General features: G+C 35.7%; 1 long non-coding RNA gene across 1 annotated transcript; it reads left to right on the top strand.

The window, feature by feature from the left end:
* The first annotated feature begins 1868 nt into the window (after nt 1–1868).
* LOC123880059 lies at nt 1869–4049 on the top strand. Its single transcript, XR_006799155.1, has 2 exons — nt 1869–2348; nt 3737–4049. It is a non-coding gene; the product is annotated as an uncharacterized LOC123880059 (long non-coding RNA).
* Nucleotides 4050–9329: the final 5280 nt, after the last annotated feature.

Raw genomic sequence — 9329 nt, 5'->3', positions numbered from 1 at the left:
AACTGCTAGCTTTCCCAGTTTTTTTATTTTTTTTTTTCTTTAAATCTGGCTTTACTCTGATATCAGCCAATGTCAAGTTTGTGATATTTTCAAGTTATTGAATTTATACAAGTATGGACTCCGTCTGCGCCGGCGCCCGCCGACATACGCGCGGCGCCCCTTCAGAGCGCTTCCCGGTCAGTTCCACCACCAAAAAACACCAACTAACACAAAAACCAGCCACTCTTAACAAAAAAAAACACTCTGAAACAAGCATAGCACGCGCGCCAGCAAACGCCATCGCAGACGAAGTCCAAACTTTCCCAGTTGCTAGACATTTTTCAAAATGTTGCTAGATTGCCAGTTTTTTTTACCCCAAAAAGTTGCTAGATAGTGCTAAATGTTAAAACTTAGGCAAAGAGTATTTAAACACTACGTTAACGAACTTGGTAGGTATTATGGTAAGTGACAATAAAATGACAATTTCTAACAATCATTTTTATTTTCCTTAATTCTAACATTGTAAAAGTTAAAAATGTCTGAAGTATCGGTGTACGTCATTGAATAAAAAAAATGTGGTTAAATAATTTATTTTCAAAAGAATTTAACTATATTAAGAAATTAATAAAATAAAAGATAAAAATAATTTAAAAACTAATTAATTAAATAGGAAGGTTTCGATGGCTGGGGTTCCGGGTCTTTCGCTGGTTTTGAATATTTTTCCGAGTACCCATTTTATGCAGAACATCTTTAGGCAAAACACAGTTATAGCAACATTTACCACTTTTCCTGAGGAAGTCTCTACTGCGGAGGAATGAGTTCAGAGTTAACAAACTTATTCGGTTTCTTTGCTTATTTTTCACTAAATTCATTTGAGAGAATAACCTACCTCTACCTCTACTCTACCTCTGCATTTGAATTGAATGAGGCAGTGGAAGTTGCTAGAAAAAGTAGCTAAAAAGTTTAGCTACAAGTTTCATTAAATTGTGGCTGTCTGTCACCAAATAATAGCTAGATCTAGCTATAAAGTTGCTAAGTTGGCATCACTGGGGCGCGTACAGCAGATTCGTGGTCTGTGCTCTACAGTACCATTGACAATGGACAAAGAAAAGAAGTGTCAAAGCAGTGTTGCGATTTCCCAACTCGGATAGAAAACAGAATATACAGTTGTCACGGGTAACATTGTAAGCATGTCAAGCATGCAAAAACTAATTTTAAATAGTTAAGAAGCATTCTTCGTTTATGCAATCAACAAAAGAAATAAAATAACTGGATATTTTACAAAAGATTATTATATTCGATTAGGTATATGGAGTACCTAAGCAAAGTAACTAACTAGTTATGTACTATTCTCATGAGAAAGTTGATTTGTACAAAAAGTTTTATGTACAATATATCGAAATTTTGCTTCGTTTACTATACGGGTTATATGAAAAACCAAAAGACCACCACCACAAGACCACAAAAAGGTGTTTTTCACCCTTATCTTCAATTTTCACCCCTTTAAAAAAAACAAGCCAAGTGCGAGTCAGACTCGCGCACTGAGGGTTTCGTACTCGGCAATTTTTTCAATATTTTGCACGATAAATCAAAAACAACTAGTTATAGTCTATGCCTTAATGTCGTTCATTCTTTCCCATTTCTTTCCTGTTTCCTTCAGTCAAAAAGTTTGAAGCTGTGAAGCTGTGGATGGACTTCGTCTGTGTTGGTGTTGGCTGGCTGGCGCCAGTATAATATTGTAGTCTTTGGCTGGCGTGCTCTGCTTTTTCTCAGGGGGTGCCGTCGTGCGTATGTCGGCGAGCGCCGGCACAGACGGGGTCCATACTTGCATAGTTTAACTAACTTGTTTCAAATAACTACAAACTTGACATTGGCTTATCTTTGTAAAGCCAGACGAGAAAAGAAAAAAAAAAGCTGTGGATTATTATGATGTTTACATAGACATACGAATTTTCGCTTCGCTCAATGGATGTTTACTTCGAAAATACTGGAAAAGTTCAAATTCGTAATGATAATAAAATAAAGGCAAAAGTTATAGTTATCCAGTGAATAATTGTTGTAGTTATCCAGTGCGCTTTGGTGTAGCCTTTTTGTGTGGTAGGTAGTCAAGTCGTTAAAGTGCAGTTATTGAATTGAATGAAATTTGTAATAATTATCGAATTCTCATTCAAAGTTTGTATTTGTACCTACTTAAAATACGAATCTCAGACCGCGATAGTGCCGTGCCTATAAATTTTCGTGTTCATTGTGCATGTACTTTGTTGGCACAGGACGAATAATTACGACGTGGGTATATTTTCTTAAAGATTCCATGCTTCATCACACAGGATGGCAAGTTCGGCACAGCCTAGTTCGTCAACGTGTCGCAAGTAAATATATTGGACCTTGATTTATTTCTGATTTTTCACCCCTGGCTATTTTTGGGACTTTTATTTAAGTAATTTTAAATGAAAATAATTAAAAAAATGTGTTCTAGGAAACAGTATGGAACATAATATAACTAACCTATATTCCTCTAAGATTCTAATCAATCATTACAATATATACATGTTCTTGGGTCCAAATTTACAAGTGTTTAGCATATACCACTGTTACAGTGTCTGGACAATCACCATATTTGAATAATAATAAAAAATAAATCCTGTCAACCTAACCTCAAAATTATTTGTCTGCATAAATTTAAATGTGCTCTTAAGCTGCTCAGGTGTCGCGAATGGTGCATTAGCTTTGGCTTTACAAGAACCTAGGGGTTAGACAGACTTGCCTGTGTGAAGTTGGGGTTGAAAACAATTCACTAACAGTTTTCCTAAATAACTACGCATATATTATGTTTTAAACACTCTATATTATGTTATTAGAAGGTTGAATTATTAGAAGTTGGTAATTTTAGATATAGGTGGTAATTTGTGAAACTACTCACCCGAATTCAAAAATTGTTTCACTGATATGTAGCTACATTATTGCCGAGTGCTATCCATACTAATATTATAAATGAGTCGGTCGTCTGTATGTTTCTACATCTGCCTGTCTGTCTGCTAGCTTTTCATGGCTTATTTAACAGATTTTTAGGAAATTTGGTATACTGCCCAGTACAGGTAGAGATTTTGTTACACTTTATATGCATGTGTGTACATTAGAAAAAAATCTGGATATTATTAATGTATGAAAGTTTGCCTTTGCTCTTTGGCTGGTAGGTAAGTCTTATAGCACAACAAAAGGGAAAATCCAAAAACTGTGAGTTTGTGGTTACATCACAAATCAAGCGATTTCCAATATGCTCGTGCTTAAATAACAACCTAGTAACAGGATGTGAGGACTGAAGAATGGTTGGGTGTTTCTTTTCATAAGAAAAATCTGAATTCTCTAAACGACCACCCACGCACATCAATTGGTTTTCATCTAGAAAGACATTAAATTTATTTAAAGTGCTATTTTTAGGCAGCTTTTTGTCATTCTTTAATAATTGATACTCTGAAATAGACTCCATTTGAGAAATTTTAATAATTAAATTCAATGCATTTTGTAAGTCGCTGCTTGTTAAGAATTCATCACAAGTTTGTTTTTTACATTTATTAATGAATTTAAGAGCATATGCAATAGCTCGGTTCAAACGTGAAAAATTTGAAAAACAACTAAAATCAATCAAACTTTGAGTAGGTTCAATGTTTGTATGTAACGTGACTTCTTTAATTTCAGGAAGTGATTTCGAATTATTATATTCGGGATTTGATGGCCACTGATTTTCATCTTGTTTTAGAAACTCAGGACCGGACCACCACAAGCTACAAGCCTGCAATAAGGCTGGGTCTGAACCACGCGATATAAGGTCCGCTGGACTTAGATCAGTCGGAATATGACGCCAGGCAGCCGAAACTTCCAGAATTTCCGCGACTCGATTCCTAACAAAAGGCTGTAATTTAATTGAATTGACGAAATTTCCCGTTGAAAGTGAGCTTCCAACGCGCGGGGGAATGTTGGAGTTTTTTGAGTTTTACATGGCAACCCTTTAAGTCATTGTCAAATGTCACTTCTCTTTTAATTTTGCACATAATTATATAACCTATTCTTCTTCCATGCCTTTTTATAAAAGTTGATCCTTGTATTTCCTTTATTATACTAGTTGAACCAGTTAATTCTTATTTTTTACGCGCATCGCTCTTTTACGGTTCCGTACATAATTATGAACATCATATTTTGGGTGTATGAAATATTAATTCTTTTCCAAGCTTTGCAATAAACCGTGAAAGAAAAACCTAAAAAAATCTTCGTTTGTTTTTGTCACAGCTTACAAACAATTTTATAAATCGTTATTTTCAGTATTTGTTGTTTAAATACAGTATATGGTACATAATATACCGAAATTTCATATTCCTAACTAGTTTAGTTTTAGAGATAGCCCCCATCCCAAAAAATGGTCTAACTGACAACTTTGGCTGCCCCTCATTTAAGTTAAAAAAACCGGCCAAGAGCGAGTCAGACTCGCGCACTGAGGGTTCCGTACTCTGGTATTTTTTCCAACATTTTGCATGATAAATCAAAAACTATTATACATATAAATAAATACAAATCTGTTTTAGGATAGGTTCCGTTTTTTCCTTTTGAGGTATGGAACCCTGAAAAGTAAAAAAAATATTCGTACTCTACTCAATGAGCTCTAAACAATGATACCCTGCATGCTAGGCTAAATTTTTATTTTTGGCTTCGCATGTATGGGAGTCTTCCTGAAATTGAATTAAATTGAATTTTTATTTCAATATTTGGTTTTGGGTCAACCAAAATACTAAAATTTCAGATTTTTTATTCATTTAGTCTACGAGCTAGAGACCTGTGACACGCGGATAGACAGACAGACGGACAGACAGACAGACAGATGAACAGACAGGCAGCAGAGTGACATTAATATGGCTCCGTTTTTACTTTTTGGGTACGGAACCCTAAAAAGCCTTCAAATTGGCCACAGGCATAGTTTGCATAGACCAATCCTTGCTAAGCTAAAAATGACCTTAACTTTGACTTTGATTCATGTTTTCTAAGCGTCGGTGGGGGCTCACACTGGCGAAGATTGTTATCCTTAAATCCTCTCCAGTGTGAGTTCTCTACGAAGCAGAGAACTAGGAAGCACAAAGAGAAAGCAATCAAACTCGCAGTGTCGCTATCAGCTCAGGAAGTATTCAGCGAAACTCTGTAAAAAAGAAGAGGACTTGCATTATACATCCATGTTTACTAAGCGTCGGTGGGGACTCACACTGGCTAGGATTGTAGTCCTTATTCCTAACCAGTGTGAGTCCTCTACGAAGCCTAGAATTAAGAAAAACGAAGAGAAAGCCATCGACGAATTCGCATTGTCGCTATCAATTCAGGAAGTATTTTCAGTGAAACTCGGAGGAAAAGAAGAGGACTCGTATTGGAGATTGAATCTTGTTTGTTAGGTTATTTTAAAAAATTGATTTAAATTGACAGAAATAATATAAAGTTATTAATTTATTTATAGACGGTAGTTTGATAAAATCGAAATTTTGCTTATTCGATTCATGTTGCTGGGAGGGTATCTGCAGTGACTTTATATAAATAGGGTGTTTTGATGGGTTTTTTAATGTTTAGATCGTGCACTGGATAATTATATGTTGCGAAGGCAATCATGCTCTACTTACAACTTTTTATTTTGCCATTAGCTTTTTCTGTTTAAACTCACGGCTAACCTCTAAGCGTTGTGATTTGTATCCTTCGTGTAGGTTTTGGGAGGACATTAGAATAATTCGTTAAAAATATTTAAATGATACCTGTTTTTCGGAGTCACGCTTATAATTTTGTAATTAATTTATGTAATTAATTATCACCATTACATCTTACAAATTCAACGACAATCAAAAAGTGTTCAATTGGAATAAATGATGTGACTTTGATTTTGATCCATGTTTTCTTAGCGTCGGTGGGGACTCACACTGGCGAGGATTGTTATACTTAGTTCCTCTCCAGTGTGAGTTCTCTACGAAGCAGAAAACTACGAAGCACGAAGGGAAAGCAATCGACGAACTCGCAGTATAGCTATCAGCGCAGGAAGTGTTATTTAGCGAAACTCGGAAGAAATGAAGAGAATCTTGCATTGGAGATCCATGTTTTCTAAGCATCGGTGGGGACTCATACTGGCGACGATTGTTATCCTTAAATCCTCTCCAGTGTGAGTCCTCTACGAAGCAGAAAACTACAAAGCACGAAGAGAAACAGTGTCGCTATCAGCGCAGGAAGTGTTATTTAGCGAAACTAGGAAAAAAAGAAGAGGTGAAAAAACCTGCCACTTATAAAATTACCCAAATTTAAAAGCTGCTCGAAATTCTCAGCTATCACCAACCGTTCTCGTGTCTCTTCAATCCCACACGGTATTGGCGAAGTAAATCGCGCCCACCTGGTGCAGCTCCGCGCCATAAAATAAAATTGAATTGAATTGAAGAGGACTCGCATTGGAGATCCATGTTTTCTAAGCGTCGGCGGGGAGTCACACTGGCGGCGTACAAGGCAACAAGTTATAACTATCTCTATGGTTTATATACTATCTCTATATAGTAAAGAAAAAATGAAGAAGTAAGGAAGAAGAAGTGTCTTGACAGCGGTGTTCGACATCAAACATTTTTAATAATGTTCCCAAACTTGCTGTCTCGAAGGCTGATAGCCAGAGCAATGCAGTGGAGTGGAAGAAGTGGCGGCAGAGTTTCCAAATGTTCCTTCTCGCCACGAACCTGGAAGCTGTGTCCGAAAAACGTAAAATAGCTATATATTGCTACACACTGTCGGTGAAAAAGGCGTGGACATTTACAATTCTTTTAACTTGGATTTAGAGAAGATAACATTATCGGAAGTAAAAAACAAATTTGACAATCACTTGAGCCACAAAAAAGCCTAACAATGACACGTCATTCATTTTTCACAAGGGTCCAAAAAGATGAGGAAACTATTGATTGTTTCATCACTGACTTGCAGAACAAAGCAAATAAATGTGAGTTTGGAGAGCTAAAAGAGAGACATCTTTATAGCGAACATGAGTTCCAAATTGATTAATGTGAAGCAAAGATTACTGCAAGAAAACCACCCCACTCTTGAAAGAACACACTAGCAAAAGCCGTCATCATGGCGCAAGAAAATGCCCAAAAAATTGAGAGTACACAATGTCCAGACACAGTCATGCTGTCAACAAAGGCAAAGGCCAAGGTCAAGGTCCAGAGGTTCTTCAAATAAACAAAGTATGTCACATAGTCAAGTCAAGTCAAGGCAACGCAGTCAGAGTCCATTTAGTCAGCGCAGTGCCAATAACAAAACCTGTGGACGGTGTGGTCAATTTCATCGCTTCAAATGCCCAGCTCAAGGAGTTAAGTGCAATTCGTGTAATTGTCTCAATCATTTTTAAAATTTTACAACTTTAACAAAAATAACATTAGAAATTTACAGTCAACGGTCAATTCTACAGAACAGATGTCTAACAGTGAACAATTTTTTATAGGAATGATGAAAAATTGCAGTGATTCTTCAAATTCTAATAAGTCTTGGTATCTTAGCATGTTTATAAACAATGTACAAGTCAAATGTATATTAGATTCTGGTGCTGATATAAATATCATGTCATATAAAACATTAAAATTGTCACAATCAATAATTAAAAAGTCTCAAGCCAATGTAAAAGGTTTTGATGGGTTGTCGATAGAAATTTTAGGTCAATGTGATTTAATTTACAATTTTAATGGTTGTCAACAAAGAATATCATTTTATATAGCTAACATTAGTTGTTCTACAGTCTTAGGTCTACCTACATGTGTTGATATAGGTGTCTTAAAAAGAGTCTTTGCGATCAACAATAACAAAATGTCTCAAAGTCAAATATTAACAGAATTTAATGATGTAGACTACAGGCCCATGTTCAAAAATGGATGGGTCATATGAACCACCAGGTGACGTATACAGGACGATATAAGAGCATAAAATAATAAGATTCAGCACTATGCCGTCACTTGTAAGCTGTCCAACAGAGTGCTGGTGAGAATTCAAAAGTGCAGGTAGAGTGAGTACATTTTGGTCATATATTTTTGTACGGCATTTTTACCATCGATAGATCCATGAAAAATAATAAGAAAGCGCGCAGTGCCGTAAAAAAATGGTGCGCCACAAAGTCAGTAAATTATTTGATTTTCTGACAATTTCCAGGATAAATTTGGTCATTTAATTCTGTACGGCATTAGTTTCATACTGTTTCAATACAGCCTCTAATCCATTATTCCGCAACGCCGTACAAAAATCATGCGACAAAGGGAAAAAATTGAGGGTAGCAACCCCCTCTCTTTCCGTGGTCCGGGGGATGATTTGAAACAACATAAAATTAATTTATTTTGAAAGTGTTTTATGCATAGATAATATTTTTTTACATGCCGTACATTTTCGTAGGTCCAAAGGTTTGTAGGGGATGTGGATATTATATACACACCCGTTCACTTCAGTTAGACGGCATAGTGATTTTATCATAATTGTTCTCTTCAAAAATATGTTAATGCCGTACAGTATCAGATGGCCATAAAGTACTACCCTTAAAATGGTAGCGTCATTTTCATCAGCCTAAAAGATATGGTCTGCATTAAAATGTACGGCATAATTTTTTCCTAATTTATTTATCTTAATACTATTTAAAACAAGGGAAAAGCGTAGATAATTACTATATTTTATTAATCTATGAATATTTAAACTTTTGCAATAATTTGAAAAATTTCAGTTTTTGTATTTCTCTATAATTTTTTTTAGAACAGTTTCTTTTGAACGGCAATACTATATAACAATAGTATTTTACACTATCATGTTAAAAAAAAGTTGCCGTACAGGGTCAAATGATTTTACAGCTTTAAAAATCAAGTATACCATGAAATTAAGATAATTATTGATACACATTCAAATGAACACTAATTTTTTGACGGCATTATTTTTAATAGTACTTTTAAGTGCTAGATAATGTTTTGGAACCAAAGCCGTACTTTTTCAAATCACCCCCCGGACCACGGAAAGAGAGGGGGTTGCTACCCTCAATTTTTTCCCCTTGTCGCATGATTTTTGTACGGCGTTGCGGAATAATGGATTAGAGGCTGTATTGAAACAGTATGAAACTAATGCCGTACAGAATTAAATGACCAAATTTATCCTGGAAATTGTCAGAAAATCAAATAATTTACTGACTTTGTGGCGCACCATTTTTTTACGGCACTGCGCGCTTTCTTATTATTTTTCATGGATCTATCGATGGTAAAAATGCCGTACAAAAATATATGACCAAAATGTACTCACTCTACCTGCACTTTTGAATTCTCACCAGCACTCTGTTG

Source organism: Maniola jurtina, chromosome Z (genome assembly GCF_905333055.1).
Source record: "Maniola jurtina chromosome Z, ilManJurt1.1, whole genome shotgun sequence".
NCBI classification, from domain to species: domain Eukaryota; kingdom Metazoa; phylum Arthropoda; class Insecta; order Lepidoptera; family Nymphalidae; genus Maniola; species Maniola jurtina.
Note: the sequence above shows the minus strand (reverse complement) of the source record. Positions and strands in the feature narration are given on the sequence as shown.